Source organism: Rana temporaria, chromosome 3 (genome assembly GCF_905171775.1).
Source record: "Rana temporaria chromosome 3, aRanTem1.1, whole genome shotgun sequence".
Lineage (NCBI taxonomy): Eukaryota > Metazoa > Chordata > Amphibia > Anura > Ranidae > Rana > Rana temporaria.
This window is the reverse complement of record NC_053491.1, coordinates 83,641,216-83,661,466: the sequence shown is the minus strand read 5'-3', so window position 1 is coordinate 83,661,466 and position 20,251 is coordinate 83,641,216.

Genomic DNA, 20,251 nt, shown 5'->3' with positions numbered 1-20,251 from the left:
GGACGTACCTGTATACCAATATGCGCAGCCGTGCCATTCTGCCGACGTACATCGGCGTGCGGCAGTCGGCAAGCGGTTAAACTATCACTGGTTAAAACGTATGTATTTTTTAATCATTTTGTTATGTCTTGTTGTACGTAGATATAAAAAAATATAATTTATTTTCAATTAAACATGCATTACAGTGTGATTCATAAAGAATGCTGTAAAACAGTTAAAGACACGGACCACGAACCGTTGGGTAGATGTATGTGTTTCTGCATAAGTATTGACAAAGCTATTTCCAAATCAATAGGTTCATAGCTGAAATGCTAACATTGCTTTGGTCCATAAGGGGTAAAAATGTGCGCCAAAGTTTAATAACAGGCCACTCAGTTTCTACTTAATCAGCAGGCATCAGTGGGGTAGATTCAGGTAGGTCTGCGCACTCTTACGAAGGCGCAGCGTACCGTTTTAACGCTACGCCTCCATAAATTACTTGCGCTATGCTTCATTCACGATGAAGTAGCTCCGTAATTTGCGCGGGCGCTCCGTGAAACTGGCCGGCGTAAGCGCGCGTAATTTAAATGATCCCGTAGGGTGCGTGGATCATTTAAATTAGGCGCGTTCCCGCGCCGAACGTAGTGCGCATGCTCCGTCGGGAAACTTTCCCGACGTGCATTGCGGTAAATGACGTCGCAGGGACGTCATTTGCTTCAACGTGAACGTAAATGGCGTCCAGCGCCATTCGCGATTCACTTACGCAAACGACGTAATTTTTTAAAATCGTGACGCGGGAACGACGGGTATACTTAGCATTGGCTGCCCCTGCTAATAGCATGAGCAGCCTTACGCAGAAACCGACGAACGCAAACGACGTAAAATGCGAACGCAGGGCGCGCGTACGGTTGTGAATCGGCGTGAGTATGCAATTTGCATACTCTACGCTGACAACTACGGGAACGCCACCTAGCGGCCATCGTAAGAATGCAGCCTACGATACGACGGCATAAGAGCCTTATGCCAGTCATATCTTAGGCTGCAGTCGGCGTATCGAGCTTTCTGAATACAGAAAAGTTGATACGCCGGCGCAAATTAGCAATTACGCTGCATATCTATGGATACGCAGACGCAATTGCTTTCTGAATCTACCCCAGTGTTTCGTTTCACAGCCCTTTTTATGCAGATTTACTCAAACAACACAAGGATGTTTAAAGCAATGAAGGAGGTCATCAATAGCATCGCCCGTATTTTCTCATGAAAGGTTTACTTTAAAAATGTTAAATCAAGAGCTCAGTTAATCTCTGAGGTTGGATGTGCTAAAAGGGATAGAGAAGGTTGCAGATCAGTACCATAAGAAAAGTTATAAAATGAGTAAAGTAAATAAAGATACATGCTCAACCTCTAATGACATATACAATTAACGTGTGCTTAACCGCTTCAGCCCTGGAAGATTTTACCCCCTTCCTGACCAGAGCACTTTTTACAATTTGGAACTGTGTCTCTTTAACTGACAGACAATTGCGCAGTTGTGCGATGTTGTACCCAAAAAAAATTTGCATCCTTTCTTTCCCACAAATAGAGCCTTCTTTTGGTGGTATTTGATCACCTCTGCGGTTTTTATTTTTTGCACTATAAAAAAAAAAAAGAGCGACAATTTAGAAAAAAACGCAATGGGCCAGATTCTCGTAGATCATCGTATCTACGAGCGGGGCGTAGCGTATGCCATTAACACTACGCCGCTGCAACTTACTGGAGCAAGTGCCGTATTCTCTTATATTTAAATTAAGCGCGCCCCCGTGCTGAACGAACTGCGCATGCGCTGGCCTTTAACGTAGGCCACTGCGCATGCTCCGTAGTACGCCGCAAATACATTGGTTGTGACGTGAACGTAATTAACGCACAGCCCTATTCACGACGAGTTACGTAATCGACAGAAACGACGGAAAAACCCGACGCTGTCCCGACGGCCATACTTAACATGGCATACAGCGGACCGATGTAAGGTTACCCCTCATATAGCAGGGGTAACCTTACGCTTACGGAAACAATGTAAACTACAGCGAAGCGGCGCAAAAACGTTCGGGAATCGACGTATTTGGCTCATTTGCATATGCAACGCTGAAATCTACGTAAAAGCCACCTAGCGGCCAGCGTAGTATTGCATTTAGGATCCGACGGTGTAAGTGACTTACACCAGTCGGATCCTAGCCTAATTCTGGTGTATCTTGTTTTGAGAATACAAAACAATGATACGCCGGCGGGATTTTCGAATTCTTCTTCTTTTGAGAATCTGGCCCAATATCTTTTACTTTTTGCTATAATAAATATCCTAATTAAAAAAAAAAATGAATTCTTATGCCACATAAACACGATCAGAAAATCCGAACGTTCGATTTAAGCTTTTTGTCGAAAATTCCGACCGTGTGTAGGCTCCATCAGACATTTGCTGTCGGAATTTCCGACAAGAAAAATTTGAGAGCTGGTTCTTAATTTTTCCGACAGCAAAAGTTCTTGTCGGAAATTGCAATCATCTGTATGCAATTCCGATACGGTACAAAAATCCTACGCATGCTCGGAATCAATTCGACTTATGCTCGGAATCATTGAACTTTTTTTTCAGCTTGTCGTAGTGTTGAACATCACCGCATTCTTGACGTTAGGAATTTACGACAACATTTGTGTGATCGTGTGTATGCAAGACAAGTTTGAGCCAATATTCCGTTGGAAAAAAATTCGAGATTTTCCTAGCTTGTGACGGAAAATATTGATTATATGAAGACAGGAGGCGAGTATCTTATGCATTAATCCTTCTTTATTAATGCTCACAGCAGAAGTGTAAAACCTTTAACGAATGTAATAAAAGAAAAACTGGTAGAACCACACCTCCCAGCAGTCCCATGGCCTAAACCACTCCCATTCCAGTCTCTATAAATGGACTGCTCTCACTAGAATCTTCCTCTTTCTTGCGTGAATAGGAGGTGTCGTTTCTTATTCTCCGATTACCGACTCCTCGGCCAGCCAGCCCGCGATTTGTAACCGAAGACCTTCAAAGGAGGAATGTCGCAGGACCCGACTGTGTCGAACAGGGGAACATCACCCTAACCATAGGTCAACCGAACGAACGACTCCGGGTAAACGAAAAATCAGTAGCCTGAAATAAAAGACCCAAAACATGAAAGGGTTGGGAAGGGAGGGAAGATACTCGCCTCCTGTCTTCATATAATCAATATTTTCCGTCACAAGCTAGGAAAATCTCGAATTATACATCAGACAGGAGGCTCATATCTTATGCAAGTTCAAAGCTAACACAGCATAAATGTATATACCAAGAAAAGGTCAAAACATTACATAGCAATCAAACATCATAAAACAGACATGGCAACATGATCCTCCGGTCTGAAATAGAAAAAACGGAAGACTGATTCAGAGGACCAGTCAGCCGCCATTAATAGCTCGGAGAGTGAGCCTCCGGTCGCCATCACCTTGGTAGCCATGGCCCCTCTGACCGAATGTGCTCCAAATAGCGTGATGTCTATACCCGCCAACGCCATGATGGATCTAACCCAGCGCGCTAGAGTGGCGGTTGTGACCGGATGATGAGGTCTGATGTAAGAAACTAATAGTTGGGAGGAATCCGGACTACGTAGATCCACGGTGCTAGCTTCGTATGCTTGTAGGCATCTAACCACACAGAGTCGTGGATGTGAAGGGAAGAAGGGATAAAAGACCGAGTGTAGGCCGGTCTTCGTCCTGCGGACTATCGTGAACTTGACGCCTTGGGGTGAAAATTGTCGCCTAGAGATGTCCAAGGCTCTAACGTCGGAAACGCGCTTTATAGAAATCAGACAAAGCAGGATGGTAAGTTTGAATGACAGCATCTTAAGAGACAGTGACTCATTGTCTCCCCAGCTCGAGAGCATGGCAAGGACCCTGGAAACGTCCCAAGTGGACTGATACTTAGGTCGCGGGGGTCGTTTAAACCTGATACCTCGCAGGAGTCTGCAGATCAGAGGGTGTTTGCCTACAGGCCTAGAATCCACTGGATAGTGATAGGCCGATATGGCCGACCTGTAAACATTGATGGAACTGTAAGCCTTGCCAGAGGCGAAAGACTCCGCTAAGTAGTTCGCAATGATGGTTATAGGGGCATGCAAGGGATCAGCTTGCCGTTGGTCGCACCAACGTACCCAAAGCAGCCAGGCTGATCGGTATGCCGACCGAGTCCCCGGGGCCCAGGCCATGGTGAGGAGGTCTCTAGCCGAGCTTGAAAGGCCGTCACCCGGGTCTGGCATCCAGAGACCAGCCATGCTAGGAGCAGTAGGTTGCCTTCTTCCACTAAGGGATGAATGCCCTTGGTCGGGTGTAACAGAATCCGAGGGAACTGGGGAAGGACTCTGGGGAGGTCGACGATCGAGTCCAGCAGTAGAGGGAACCAAGGTTGAGCTGGCCACCACGGTGTGATCAGAACCACCGTTGCTCCCTGATTGGCGATTTGCCGAAGGACCCTGGGGATCATTGAGAAGGGGGGAAACGCATAATGTGTGCCCCCTGTCCAGGAGTGGCGAAAAGCGTCCACTGCCGAGGACCCTGGGTCCGGTCTCCAACTGAAGAAGTGGGGCAGTTGGTGGTTGAGGCGGGAGGCGAAAAGGTCTATGCCCAAAGGTCCCCAGAGTAAATTTATCTGGGTGAAAACCGAACGGTCCAAGCCCCAGTCGCTGGAATCTACCAGATATCGAGAGTTCCAGTCTGCTACTGTGTTGGAGACCCCCGGGATATATTCCGCTAGCAGAGAGATGTCTCGAGACAGACAGAAATGCCAGATCTCCGCGGAGATGTCCGCTAGAATCTTGGATCTGGTACCTCCCAGGCGGTTGATGTATTGAACCGCTGAAATATTGTCCATGCGTAATAATACGCAACAGTTGGTCCGTGTTGTCAGGAAACTCTGAATGGCGAACAGAGCCGCTGAGAGTTCCAAAGCGTTGATATGTAACAGGGATTCCTCCCTGGACCAGATCCCTCCTGTGGACAGTAGCCCCAAGCGGGCGCCCCAGCCATGTCGGCTCGCGTCCGACTCGATGACAACATCTGGTTGTGCATTGAAAATTGTCCGGCCGTTCCACTCGGTGGCGTGGCGAAGCCACCAGCGTAACTCGACCTGAGCTTCTGGGGATATGGACACTTCGTCCGCGTAGCGGAGGCCCCGTCGCAGGTGTAAGATTTTTAACCTCTGTAGGGCCCTGTAATGTAAGGGAGCCGGGAAGATGGCCTGTATGGATGCAGCTAGTAGGCCGACTATGCGTGCTAGAATGCGTAGGGATAGGAAGCCCTTGCGCAGAACTGCCCTGATCTCTTTCCGGATTAGGGCCAATTTCTCGCTGGGGAGTCGCAGGATAGCGAGTTGGGTGTCTATAGAGAAACCCAAGAATTCCATCTCCTGTGCAGGGACGAGAACCGATTTTTCTCGGTTGATTACAAAGCCCAGGCTTTGTAACAGGTCGATGGTCCAGTTCATGTGACGATACGCCAGATTTCTGGAATAAGTCATTATGAGGAGGTCGTCCAGATAAATGATCAGACGAACTCCCCTGCTCCTCAGAGCTGCCACGACCGGTTTCAGGAGCTTGGTAAAGCACCACGGGGCTGAGGACAGGCCGAACGGTAGGCACGTAAACTGCCAGATGCGACCCCACCATCTGAAGCGGAGGAGGTGCTGAGACTCTGGGTGCATGGGAACTGTGAGGTAGGCGTCCTTCAGGTCTACCTTCACCAACCAGTCCCCTGGGGTGAGTAGGTCCCGGAGGCAGTGGATGCCTTCCATTTTGAAATGCCGATAGGCGACATGTTGGTTCAAGTCTCGGAGATTTATGACCGGGCGATAACCCCCCCCCTTCTTCTTGACCAGGAAGAGGTTGCTGAGGAAACCCGGGGAAGGGGTGATGACTTCGGTGACCGCATGTTTGGCTAACAATTCTCGAAGTTCGGTGTCTATAAGGGTCACATTTTGTTCTGAAAAATGGATAGGGGGAGGTATTATCCCTAGAGTCGGTGGAGAGACCAGGTCTATCTGGAAACCCGTTACCGTGTTCAGAACCCAGGGATCTGCCGTAATCGCAGACCAGGCGTGCGTAAAAAACATTAGGCGGCCTCCCACCGGTATGAGGGGAAAGGGAATGAGAATGGTACTCACCGGAATACGGGCGTGAACGAGGGTATCCTCTTTGGCCGCGTCCTCTCCAGGGTCTTCCACGGGGGGGGAAGAATGGTGCCGGTTGCGCGGTGGTGGTATAGTGGGCGGGAGCCTGGTTATAGTGTGTTTGGGCAGAAGACCTCTGGAAGGGTCTGCCTGTGTCGTATCGGCCGGCAGAACGGCCCCTGTTTCTGCCGGCCCGGGGAAAAACTCTGGTATTATTGGTTTTCTTCAGAGATGTTTGAGCCTTGTCCAGGCTGTTGAACATTCCAACAAATTTATTAATGTCCTTTATTAAGGACTCACCAAAAAGCATGCCCTCTGCTGAGGGGCCTGGCTCGGACTCTGCTAAGTGGGCCAGTTGCGGGTCGAGGCGCATGAGAATTGAGCGTCTGCGCTCGACTGAACAGGCGGTGTTGGCGTTGCCCGTAAGGCATATGGCTCTTTGGGCCCAACCGCGCAGTTGATTTAAGTCAACCCCTTGGCCAGTTGTTGCGGATTGTTCCGCCAGATTCAGAATTTTTGTCAGGGGGCCAAACAGGTCCAGGATACGATCCTGGATATTATTGAAGGACCGATCGATCCCTTTCTTAGGCATCTTGCCTGTTTTAATCAGGTATTTCATCAGTATAGGGTCCACTGTAGGTGTGGCAACCGCTTTCATAGGGATATGCGGGCGGGGGCACTCCGCTCTAAGTTTGTTGCGATTGGATTTATCCAATTGTCTCCGTGCCCAGAGCTCTACATACTGGGACACATGGGGCAGGGGAGACCAGTCCCCTGAGCGGGGATGTGAGATAGTGTCAGGATTGAAAAGAGGTTCCCCAGTGGCGTCTAATACGTCTTTGCCCTGTTTGTCAGGGTTGGCATCCGGGAGGATTGCCGAAGCCCCCGCATCCTCTTCCTCATAATAATCATCGGACCCTGAGACCTCTGATTTATCCGACTCGGCGGATGAATCGTCGTCTGACTCTATGATGTAAGAGTCTGGTTTGGCTCTCTTAGCGGAACCGTGCCTTTTTATTGACTCTCTGAGGCTCAGAGGTTGAAAAGGGTCTGTAGGATGCGTGGGGTGGCAGTCCGTGGAAGGATCTGCTCGTAGCATATTGTTAGCTTCCCCTGCCGGGGAGTCATAAACCGTTACCACGTTCTTCCTTTTAAAGGAAGATTTTCCCTTCTTTGTGGCCGGTTCTGTGCCGGGTGGTACGGACACAGGGGGGTAGTTGGATTGAGAAGCCCCAGAAGCGGTAGTTACTGCTAGTGCTGCCTGGACAGACTGGTTAATGATGTCCTGTAATTGGGAAGCACTGAGAAGATGAGTAGGTTCCAGGATTAGTTCCTGCTCTGTGGGGGAGGGGGAGCCCTCTTCAGTCATGGTGATGAAGGAGAGAGACAGCGGTGCAAGGGTTAATGATGCACAGAAATTTTTTTGCAGATGTCTGAAAAATAATGTGTATATATATATATGGCAGGTATCATCTAAAGGTTCTGGGGCGGTAGGATGTGGGCACAGGGTAGGATGGGAATTAAATTCCCAGGAGAAATGTGGTGACAGAACTATACCAGGCTCTCCCTCCGGTCACCAGCGCCGACTGACACGCGACGGGAGGAGAGCCTGTAAGTGAGAGCGCTCTGGGGGCGAAGTCTCGCGAGACTACGGCCCCCAGGCGTCTATTGGTTGGAAGGTGTGAGAGAGCACGTCTCTCGAGTCCAGAGCGCGATGCGATAGGACGGCGGGGGCGGCTCTGCAGAAGCGAAGTGAGGGGAGGCCCCGCCTACCTGGCGACGCACGTTCGTCCTATGGAGAGAAGGGGAAGATTGCCCGAGATGGCGCGCCGCATGGGAGAAAGGAAAGAGAGGGAGGGGTGCGCAGATCGCTGACAGAACTGACAATCAGCGGTGTCAGCGGAACGGAGGTAAGGAAAAAATATAGAGGCACAGAAAAAATGTTAAGGATAAAGTAGGATATAGTACATTAAAGATAAAAGAGCTTGGAAGAAAGCTTAGGTAACAAGGAGATATGGGATCTCTTCAAAATCGCACCACAAAGACATAGAAATATATATAATATAAATATATAAGTAATATCAATATCTAATAATCCATGTATACTTATCTATGCTCCGCCGTGAGCAGAAAGAAAGAGGAAGATTCTAGTGAGAGCAGTCCATTTATAGAGACTGGAATGGGAGTGGTTTAGGCCATGGGACTGCTGGGAGGTGTGGTTCTACCAGTTTTTCTTTTATTACATTCGTTAAAGGTTTTACACTTCTGCTGTGAGCATTAATAAAGAAGGATTAATGCATAAGATATGAGCCTCCTGTCTGATGTATAATCCACAGTTTTGTTGGCGGAATTTCCAAACGTGTATACATGGCATTATACATATTTTTGGTAAAAAAATCACAATAAGCGTATATTGATTGGGTAAAAGTAATAGCGTCTACAAAATAGGTGGTAGTATTATGGCATTTTTTTTTTTTTTTTACTAGTAATGATGGCGATCTGCGACCATAGTCATTTATACTGCGATCAGTGCTATAAGAATGCACAGATTACTGTGTAAATGACACTGGCAGGGATGGGGTTAAACACTAGGGGTGATGGAGGGGTTACGTGTGTCCTAGGAAGTGATTCTAACTGTGGGGGGCTGGGCTACAAGTGACACAACAGTGATCACTGCTCCTGATGACAGGAAACAGTAGATCACTGTCCTGTCACTTGGCAGAACAGGGAAATGCTTTGTTTACATAGGCATCTCCCCATTCTGCCTCTCCTTGAGACGATTGCGGGCAACCAGTGGTCATCAAGTCCGCGGGACCCGCGGGCATGCTCACGGAATGCGTGGCAGGGGCAGGTACGTTGCTTTGCACAGCCATGTCATTCTGTTTAATTATTTGTTTAATATGTTTAATTATTTGATTTGCTCTATGCCTACTAACCAAGGTGCCATATCACAAATCTCTTACATTTTTTTTGAACACTTTTCCATACCTAAGATGAATACATCTTATTCTGATAAAGAAGATCTTTTCCTGATAATGCATTATGTTAATTGAAAAGGTAATGTGCTGGAAAATTCAGATTTTAGATAGATATTTTGACTATTGTAATGGATTGCTCTTCTGTTAATATAGTTTGATCTATGTATCCCTGCTCTGTAACAAAGTAATTAAAAGTGCTTGCCAAGTAGTACTGAACAGCTGTAAAACATATACCTTTTTAAATGATCAATACAGACAATAAAGATATATATTGCAATGTCCAAAACCCATAAATATTGTTTTGCTTTGATATTATTAAAAATAAGTATTTGTGAAACAAACACAAAAAAATTATTATAATGGTTCTATTGCAAAAGATGTTTCACCTTTTACGTTAATAATTTCCAGAGGGGCTTTGGTAGCTATCATCATTAGTATTTATAAAGCTGTGAAGTAGAAAGAGAAAGTGTTTTTTTAAGTAGCTAACAGAATAAGCATACTGATGTAAAACCTGTAAAAAAAAATCAAAACTAAAAAATTAATTTAAAAATAAATAAATAATCAAACTGGTTATGTGTATAAATAATTGTCAATATCTCAAAGAGACAGAAATGTTTTTTGCTGAAATTTTGAACTCACTGGGCACAATTTTAGGTCTATAGAGATGTATGGCAAAACTGTGTGAACATTGCCATCTGCCAATATGGGTTTCTCGTTGATTAGGGCACTAGACTGAAGAAAGCATTTAAACACTGTCCTTCAAAGAGGGGGTTGAGTAGTATGGATAGGGCTGGTGTTGTAAGTCAGGTCCATTTTTGACACTTACTAGATAGGAGAGGGTGGTAAGAAGAAGTCAGTTAAAACTTTATGGACAAACATAGTGCTATACTTTATTTATGTAGTAGACTTTCATTTAGTTTTCAATTTCTTTTTATTAATTTTACCAAATACAAATAATTATACATTTATACATGATTCCTTTAAAATTTACATCATTACTTTTTTCAATATACAGAATCTTGATAAATATCTATTAGTTACTTTATTCTTAAAACCCAATACCTTTTACCTCACATATATATACTCCCATTCTCTTCCATTCCCATTCATCCCCTCATTCATACAAAAAAAAATATCTATATATATATATATATTTCTCCAACTATACCTTTATAAATATTCTTTCATTCCTTCCAATAGACTATATTCATCCCATTTTTTCCATAGTATTTGACTATTTATATATCCTTCTTCTCTTATCTGTTTTTCCATATATTGTATTTCGCTCAGTTCACATATCCAATCTGCTATGTTTGGGCTTATATTTTCTCTCCAATTACGAGCTATGATTGTTCTAGCAGCCATTGTCATATGATGAAGCATGTACTTTTTTATACTATTTATTGAATCTGGAGTCAGGGATAGCAGTGAAATATCTAAACCTGGACTCCTCTCTACTCCCGACACTTTCCAATATATTTCAAAAACGTTTTCCCAGAAATTTCTCACTAAGTGGCATCCATACCAAATATTGTCCATGGTCCCCCTTTCAACCTTACATCTCCATCAAATATCTGTTTGTTCACTATTTATTTTGTTTAATGCTACTGGACTCCAATACCATCTCATTGCAATTTTATAATTTCTTTCTTGATATTTATTTGCTATAGGTGATCTTGTTGTTTTTTTTCCCATTCTGTTTCTAATATTGATCTCCCCATTTCCTTTTCCCATTTAGACTTTCATTTAAATAAAAAATATTCTGCTGTATTTTATTTATGTAGTAGAATTCCTTTTACAGAAAAAATATGTTTATTAAGTACAAGATAACAAAAAAGTATCACTAGGTATAAAAATACTGAAAGTATTGAAAGACAGTAAACAAATTTTTTTTAAATCAATCCTCCTAAAATATCAAGTATACCATGGCTCTTTTTTTTATGTCTCTTAACATTGTTTTCAGGCTTCTTTTTGTCCTTCACGTGTTCCCTGTCCTCCACTGATGCACTTCACTGTTACTAGTGTAGTGTGAGCAGTGCCATTATTTCTGGTCACATTCTTTGCTCTATGTGTACTACAATTCCCACAGTACTTCTTCATAAACAATGTAGAGGTTAGTATACAGTTGTCTGAAAAAGTATTTGCCCCCTTTCTGATTTTTTTATTTTTTTACATATTTGACTCAGGTCATGAAACAGATTTTAATATTACACAAAGATAACCTGAGTTAAAGGGGTTGTAAAGGTATTTTTTCCCTAAATATCTACCTTTACCTTAGTGCAGTCCTCCTTCACTTACCTCATCCTTCGATGTTGCTTTTAAATGTCCTTATTTCTTCTGAGAAATCCTCACTTCCTGTTCTTCTGTCTGTAACTCCACACAGTAATGCAAGGCTTTCTCCCTGGTGTAGAGAAAGCCTCTTGAGGGGGCGAGCAGGAGTGTCAGGACGCCCACTAACACATAGCTCCTTTCTCTATCTGCAAAGTAGAGAGTGTCCTGACTTGCCTGCTCGCCCCCTCCCCCCTCAAGAGGCTTTCTCCACACCAGGGAGAAAGCCTTGCATTACTGTGTGGAGTTACAGACAGAACAACAGGAAGTGAGGATTTCTCAGAAGAAATAAGGGCATTTAAAAGCAAAATCAAATGATGAGGTAAGTGAAGGAGGACTGCACTAAGGTAAAGGAGCTATTTAGGGGAAAATAATGACCTTTACAACCCCTTTAATACAATATGCAGTTTTTAAATTGTGGTTTCATTTATTAAGGCTAAAATCTGTCCAAACCTGCCTGACTTTATGTGAAAAAGTAATTGTCCCCTAAACCTAATAACTGTTGTGACACCCTCGGCGGCAACAACTGCAATAAAGCATTTGTGATAACTGGCAATGAGTTTCACATTGCTGTGGAGAAATTTTGGCCCACGCTTCTTTGAAGAATTGTTTTAATTCAGCCACATTGGAGGGTTTTCCAGCATGAACAGCCTCATAATACAGCATCTCAATTAGATTTAAGTCCGGGCTTTTGACTAGGTCACTCCAAAATCAAATTTTTGCTTTGTTTGAACCATTTGGAGGTGGAATTTCTGTTGTGTTTCAGATCATTGTCCTGCTTCATAACCCAAGTGCACTTGAGCTTGAGGTCACAAACTGATGGCCGGACATTCTCCCTTAGGATTTTCTGGTAGAGCTCAGAATTCATGGTTCCATCATTTACAGTAAGTCGTCCAGGTCCTGAAGCTGCAAAGCAACCCCAGACCATCACGCTACCAACACCAGGGGTCAAGTCCTGGGGAAAAAAGTGTGGGAACTCCCACCCAAGATCCACTCCCCCACTAAAAAAAAGAAAAAGATACGCTCATATACATATATATTTCACAGAAAATACAGTGCAACATTTATTGTAAAGTGGCAATTTACAAAAACAAAATAAGTTAACTTGTCAAACTAACAGAATAATCACCACAGTGGTCTTAAATTGCACTAAATATTGGCTTAAAGGGGGTGTTGTTAAAGAGAGTCTGAGATGACTTATATGGTGAGTAGTATGTACAGGAGAGGAGTGCGGAGTGTATGGAGGCGGGTAATATGTAAAGGAAAGGAGTGCAGAGTGTATGGCGGGGGTAATACTGTATGTACAGGAGAGGAGTGCGGAGTGTATGGTGGGGGTAATATGTACAGGAGAGAAGTGTGGAGTGTATGGCGGGGGTAGTTAGTGGAGAGAGGAGGAAGAGGAGTGCAATACCACCTCCTGATAGTCTGTCAGCCACTGCTATACCAACTTGGTGGTGGTGCACTCCGAAGGATGTAAGGGGGCACTCTAGAGGAAGTAAAGGGGCACTCTGGAGGCACTAAGGGGGTACCCTGGTGGTTGTTAGGGGGGATGTAAGGGGGCACTCTGGAGGTACTAACTTAGTCAAACCCCCCTTACATCCTCCGGAGTGCCCCCTTAGTGCCTCCTTACATCCTCTGAAGTGTGCCTTACATTCTCCTCCAGAGTGCCCCTTACATCCCCCACCAGAGTGCCCCCTTAGTACTACTGTACTAAGGGCCACTCTGGAGAAAGTAAAGGGGCACTCTGGAGAAAGTAAGGGGAGGAAGTAAAGGAGCACTCTGGAGGCACACAGATAGTACCTCTAGAGTTTCCCCTGCAGAGAGTCCTGAGGAGTGATGGCCATTAATCCATGCCAGGTGAATGTTAGGAAAAGCAGAGCACACCACCCACCTCATGGCTGCCCTATTCCACTACTGCTTGCTCTCTCCCTGCCACAGCCCTGTAGAGGCTGCAGAGTGGTCAGAGGGGCCACAAAGTAGTCAGAGAAAAAGTGGGATGCACAGGGAGACAGTGGGATGCACAGGGAGACAGTGGGATGCACAAGGGGACCGTGGGATGCACAGGGGGACCATGGGATGGCTAGAGGGACAGTGGGATGGCTAGAGGGATGGACAGGGGGACCATGGGATTGACAGCGGGACCGTGGAATGGACAGGGGGGCCGTGGAATGGACAGAGGGATGGACAGGAGGACCATGGGATGGACAGGGGGACCGTGGGATGGACAGAGGGACATTGAGATGGACAGAAGGACGGACAGAGGGACAGTGGGATGGACAGGGGGACCGTGGAATGGACAGTGGAATGGACAGGGGGACCGTGGAATGGACAGAGGGACCGTGGGATGGACAGGGGGGCCGTGGGATGAGCAGGGGGACCATGGAATGGACAGAGGGACAGTGAGATAGACAGTGAGATGGACAGAGGGACAGACAGAGGGACAGTGGGATGGACAGAGGGAAGTACAGAGGGACAGTGGGATGGACAGGGGGACAGTGGAATGGACAGGGGGACCGTGGAATGGACAGAGGGACCGTGGGATGGACAGGGGGGCCGTGGGATGAACAGGGGGACCATGGAATGGACAGAGGGACAGTGAGATAGACAGTGAGATGGACAGAGGGACGGACAGAGGGACAGTGGGATGGACAGAGGGAAGTACAGAGGGACAGTGGGATGGACAGGGGACCATGGGATGGACAGGGGGACCGTGGGATGGACAGGGGGACAGTGGGATGAACAGGGGATACGTGGGATGGACAGGGGGACCGTGGGATGGACAGGGGGACCGTGGGATGGACAGGGGGACAGTGGGATGAACAGGGGATACGTGGGATGGACAGGGGGACCGTGGGATGGACATGGGGACCGTGGGATAGACAGGGGGACCGTGGGATGGACAGGGGGACCATGAGATGGACAGGGGGACCGTGGGATTGACAGAGGGGCCGTAGGATGGACAGAGGGACAGTGGGATGGACAAGGGGACAGTGGGATGGACAGGGGGAACGTGGGATTAACAGGGGGACAGTGAGATGGACAAGGGGACCATGGGATGGCTAGGGGGACCGTAGGATTGCTAGAGGGACAGTGGGATGGCTAGAGGGACAGTGGTGTGCAGTGATGGACTGTACACATACCTCTCTCCTGCTGTCCCGTTCTGTAAACTGTGGGTTGCTTGCACACTTTCTCCCTCTACTCTGACTGGCTGCTCCTTCTGCCGGGCTCCTGCAAGAAGCGCTGCATTGACAGGGATGAGGGGGGTCAGGGTGGCCACTGCTTTGCTCTGCATGCAGAGTAGAGAGGAACTGAGGAAGCCGGAATTAGGGGATGGAGCTGAGGTGGACCGAGCATCGGCATTCGGCAAGCGTCATTGGTTGCTAGGACACTGGTCCTAGCGGCCAATGACTTCAAGGCAAATAATGCAGGAAGGATGGAGGGCAGCAGGAGCAGGAGCAATGTCTCCTGGGAACAATGACAAAAGCTCCCAGGAGACATTGTGCATAGGGAACGGTGTTCCTGTTGTGAAAAAAGTGCAGGGACGCCGTTCCCACGCGTTCCCACAGGACTCGAGCCCTGACCAACACCATGTCTGATTGTTGGTATGATGTTCTTGTTATAAAATGCTGTATTTGTTTCATGTAAGATGTAACGGGATGCACACCTTCCAAAAAGTAAATGTTTTATGTCTCATCAGATCACCGAATGTTTGCCTAAAAGTCTTGGGGATAATCAAGATGTTTTTCGGTAAATGTTAGATGAGCCTTTGTGTTCTTTTTGGTCAGCAGTGGTTTTGGCCTCGGAACTCTCCCACGGATGCCATTTTTACTCTGTCTTTCTTATTACAAGAGTTCTTATTAGAACTTAATACAGTCCGGAGGAAAAAAGGGAAAGGGGTAGACATGTGCAGAATGAAAAAAAATGTGTTTAGTTTACTTTTGTTTGAATTCGTTATTTACATAAACTTATTTAATTAAATGTGTTTAATCCGTTTAATTTGTTTTTTTTAATTAGTTTTGTTTATTTGCATTCAAATGGATTCAAATTTTCAGAATTCTAATTAAAATAGTTTTCCAATCAATTTTGAATAGTTTTAGAATTTGAATAGTTTTCCATTTTCCAAAAATAATAAAATAGAATATAAATCAAAGGAATAGAATAGAAAAAAATATAATAAAATAGAAAAGAATATAACAGAAGATAAAATAGTAGACTATAATGGAATATAAATGAATACAACCATGTTCAGAAATTTGAATAGAAAAGGATAGAAAAGAGTATAATTTAAAAAAACAATAGAATAAAATAGATATAACATAACCATTTACCAAAACTCAAATAGAATCATTTCGAATTTGAATAGAATAGAATAGAAAAAAACAGAAGAGTATAGAAAAAAACTAGAATACAACAGAAAGAATATACCCATCTCCCTATTCTGACCTATTAGTTTCTATTCTATTCAAATTCAAATTGATTCTATTTGAATTTTGAGAAATGGTTATATTTTTTCTATTGTATTCTATTCTATTGTTGTTTAGTTCTTTTCTTTTTCTATGTGTTTATTCTATTCAATTCTATTCTTTTCTATTCAAATTCAAATGTATTCTATTTGAATTTCTGAAGATGGTATATTTCTTTCAATTCTATTCCGTTGTTTTTTTTCTATACTATTCTGTTATTTTCTATTACATTCTAATATATTATGTTCTATTCTATGCTAATTCAAATTGATTCTATTTGCATTTTGGGAAATGGTTATATTCTTTCTATTCTATTGCTTTTTTTTATTCTATTTCTTTCTCTTCTATTCTATTCTATTCTTTTTTTCTATTCTATTATTTTATTTTATTATGCATTCAAATTCAAATTATTCTATTTGAAATTTGAATTTCAGAAGATAGTTATATTCGTTCTACTATATTCTATTATTTTTTTATTTATTTCTATTTTATTCTGTTCTTTTATTTTCTATTTTGTTCTGTTTTACTATATTATAGTATATTCTTTTATTTTCTGTTATATTCTTTTCTATTCTATTATACTTTCTTCTTTTATTTTCTAATCTATTTTATTCTCTTTGGAAATTGGAAAACTATTTGAATTGGAAAACTATTCGAATTTAAAACCATTTTCTAATTCAAATTTGAAAACTATTCGAATTTGAAAACGTTTGGAATTCAAAAACTATTCTAAATTGATTTGAAAAAAAAATGTAATTGATTTGAAAATTTTTCGAATCTATTTGAATTCAAATTTTGTCCAAATTTTTTCTTCATTATTTCGGATTAGTTTAAATTTTGTACTATTGTAATTCGGCAATTCGGATACATCCGAATTTCCCAAAAAACTAAAATTTGTCTGAATTTCAATTTGGAACAAAACAAACTGCAAATGTCTAGAAAGGGGAGACATGATTGAAACCTTTAAATACATCAAGGGGGTGAAAAAGGTTCAAGTGGTCAGTTTTTGAATATGCAAACCAAAGTCAGGAACAAGGTAACATGACCTCAAACTAACTGAAGGGAAATTCAAAACTAATTTTAGAAGGTATTAGTTGATGCTTGGAATAAACTTCCAGCAGAGGTTGTGAGTCAACACTGAATGGTTCAAACATGCTTGGGGCAAACATAGATCTATACAAAGTTTACAAAAAAAACAACAATGCAAAAATGGGCGGACTCGATGGACTACTCTGTCTTTTTGTGCAGTCACTTTTCTATGTTTCTATAAAATAGAGGGGTGGGCAGGTGGCGTTTAATACAGGAATATGTTAAATATTGCACTTGGGACCTAATAAATATATAAATGCAAATTACTCACTGGGGGGGGGCATGGGCTCAAGGATGGAAAAGGATCTGGGGGACCTATTAGATGACAGACTCAGCAATAGTATGCAATGTCAAGCTTCAGCATGCAGGGCTAGCAGACTATTAGCATACATTAAAAATGGTATCATAATTCTACCACTTTATAAAACTCTGGTTCAACCACATCTTGAGTATGCCATCCAATATTGGTCACCAATTCTGATGAAAGGTGTCCTTGAACTAGAGAGATTCCCGAGAGGGGAAACAAACCCAATAAAGGGTCTGTGGGACCTCAGTTATGAGGAAGACGCTTAAGGGGGGATATGATCGCAATATACAAGTCCTTAAATCGGGACTATCTTTGGGAAAAAAAATTTTTAATCATAGGTCTTAGCAGAAGATACACGGCCACACAATGAAGATTGACTAGGCATGATTCAATGTTAAACTGCATAGGGATTATTTACTGTTAGAGCAGTAAGGGTGTCTAACTCCCTTCCACAGTAGGTGGTGTCAGTGAGGAGTGTAGCTAAATTAAGAAAAAAATGTAGATGTGTTTCTAAGCAAACTTAATGCACAGGGATATTGAAAATGGTAGTAGCAAAAATACACACACACCCGTTGAACTGGATTTTGTTCAACCTTGCCAGCTATTTAACTACCATATATACTCGTTTTTAAGCCAACCTGAATATAAGCTGAGGTGCCTAATTTTACCACAAAAAAATTGGAAAACTTATTGACTCGAGTATAAGCCTAGGGTGGGAAATGCAGCAGCTACTGTAAGTGGAAGAGAGGGTCAACAATGCCTATCTGCAGCTTAACTGTGCCAATTTGCAGCCTCACTGTGCCCATTTGCAGCTTCACTTTGCCCATCTGCAGCCTCACTGTGCCCATCTGCAGCCTCACTGTGCCCATCTGCAGTCTCAATGTGCCTCACTGTGCCCATCTGCATGCCTCACTGTGCTCATCTGCAGAATCATATACCTGCTCTCCCACAGCCTCATGTCCCTCCTTTCCCGTTGTGTCATGCACAGTCTCCCGCTGTGTCACGCAGTCTTAACTGCAGTCGGCGGTCGTCCACTGTAACAAAGTCCCGCCTCCTCCTCCTCGTTCGTGATAGACTGAACACTGATTCAGTTTCCCAGCAGTGAGTCAGTGTTCAGTGTTCCACCTATCACAGATGAGGAGGAGGCGGGGCTTTATTACAGTGGACGGCCGTCAACTGCAGTTAAGACTGCTTGACACAACGGGAGACTCGAGTATAAGTCGAGAGGGGGCTTTTTCAGCATAAAAAAATGTGCTGAAAAAGTCGGCTTATACTTGAGTATATACGGTATGTAGTACTGTATGTGTCTGCACCTAGATGTGTAGTCCATCTCTGGGTTTTAGCAAGAAAGGGTGGCTTTGTTCACATACATGGGGTGGGGGGGGGGGGCATGGAGAGAGAAATTAGCCACCCTACACAAGGACCTCTTAGAACAGCAGAAAAAAACTTGCATTTGAATGATCAAATGAAGTTACATTCTACTTATATTTAAACACTATACATTTATTTTATAAAAATGTGAGTTTACTATCACTTTAACTGTGAACATAAATACAGTCAAGTACTGATAAAACATTTTTTTTTTTTTATTCACAGATGCTCAAATTTTTTGATTAGGCAATCAAATTGGTATTCACACCAGACTGGTCGCATTCGCTGCAGGCACAATTCCATGGAATTTTCATACTAAAAGCCAAAACAATTCTTAACATTTTCTTCAATTGTGCATGTTTTCAGAAGTTGGGCAGCATCTCAAAATGCAATTGATGCCTTCCAAGCCTCTGTTAGGTCATCCATATCTTTATGTCAGCCAAACCTAGGGGTGAACATTTTTAGCATGAAACCAAGAGCTGAAAAAAAATTCTTGCTACCAACAGAATTGCTTAGGATTGAGGACTAATGATGTGATTAGTACAACCATTAAAAATGCTAAATTTATTTTCTGTCCCACACAATGTGCCAGCTGTCATTGACACTGCCTTACAGCCAATAACCTGGACTGACCACTCTGTAGGAAATTTTCACTCATATTTGCTAGGAAATAAAGCAGATACAACTTGGTCCCCGAATGAATCATTTCCTGCTGATTTGCCACTACAGACCCTCCTTCGCTCATACATAACTAATTATTTAGCACTTAACAACGCTCCAAACATCTCTGCCCCTACCCAATGGGAAGCCCATAAAACGATAATAAGAGTTCACTGTAATCAGCTGGTATTATGCCTTAAAAAGAAACAAACGGCACATCTACGCTGACTTGAAAGCACATTTCAAAATAAAGTACAGGAATACCAAAATAATCCCACCAAAAATTGCCTTAGAAGATGCAATGTACAAAATAAATCTCCTTCTCTTAGATCAAGCCTGAAAGTCTGTAAGAAGAAAACATATCTTTTATCGTGAAGCTAATAAACAAAATTCTTTTCTAACACCTAAACATGTACATTTGTTTTTGCTTGAATGCATTTTCGTTGAATTTCGGGGATTTCTGTGTTCGTTTTAACAAAACGAATGCGCAGAATCCGAAATCCAAAAGATCTGAATTAAAAAAATGCTTTATTTTTGTATCCAATATATTTTTGTATTGTTGGGACAACAATTCGATATCGATAGATAGAAGATTTGACATAACATGATTAGGCAATAGCGATCTGTGTCTATCAAACCTGCGGTTGAATGTGCCTAACCTTAACTCTATTAGTCCAAGATTATTCTACATAGAGAGGAAAGATTCAACATTATAGACAATAGTAAAAGAGCTGTTAGTGGTCACTGGTGGAATGAGTGGGGGGAGTAAAATAATTATGGTGATGAATGTAATTGGCTGAACAAAATAAGTATAATGCCGTTCTTTGTAGAAGCAGCAAAAAACATACGATTGCCTCGAGCGGACATTTACAGTCAA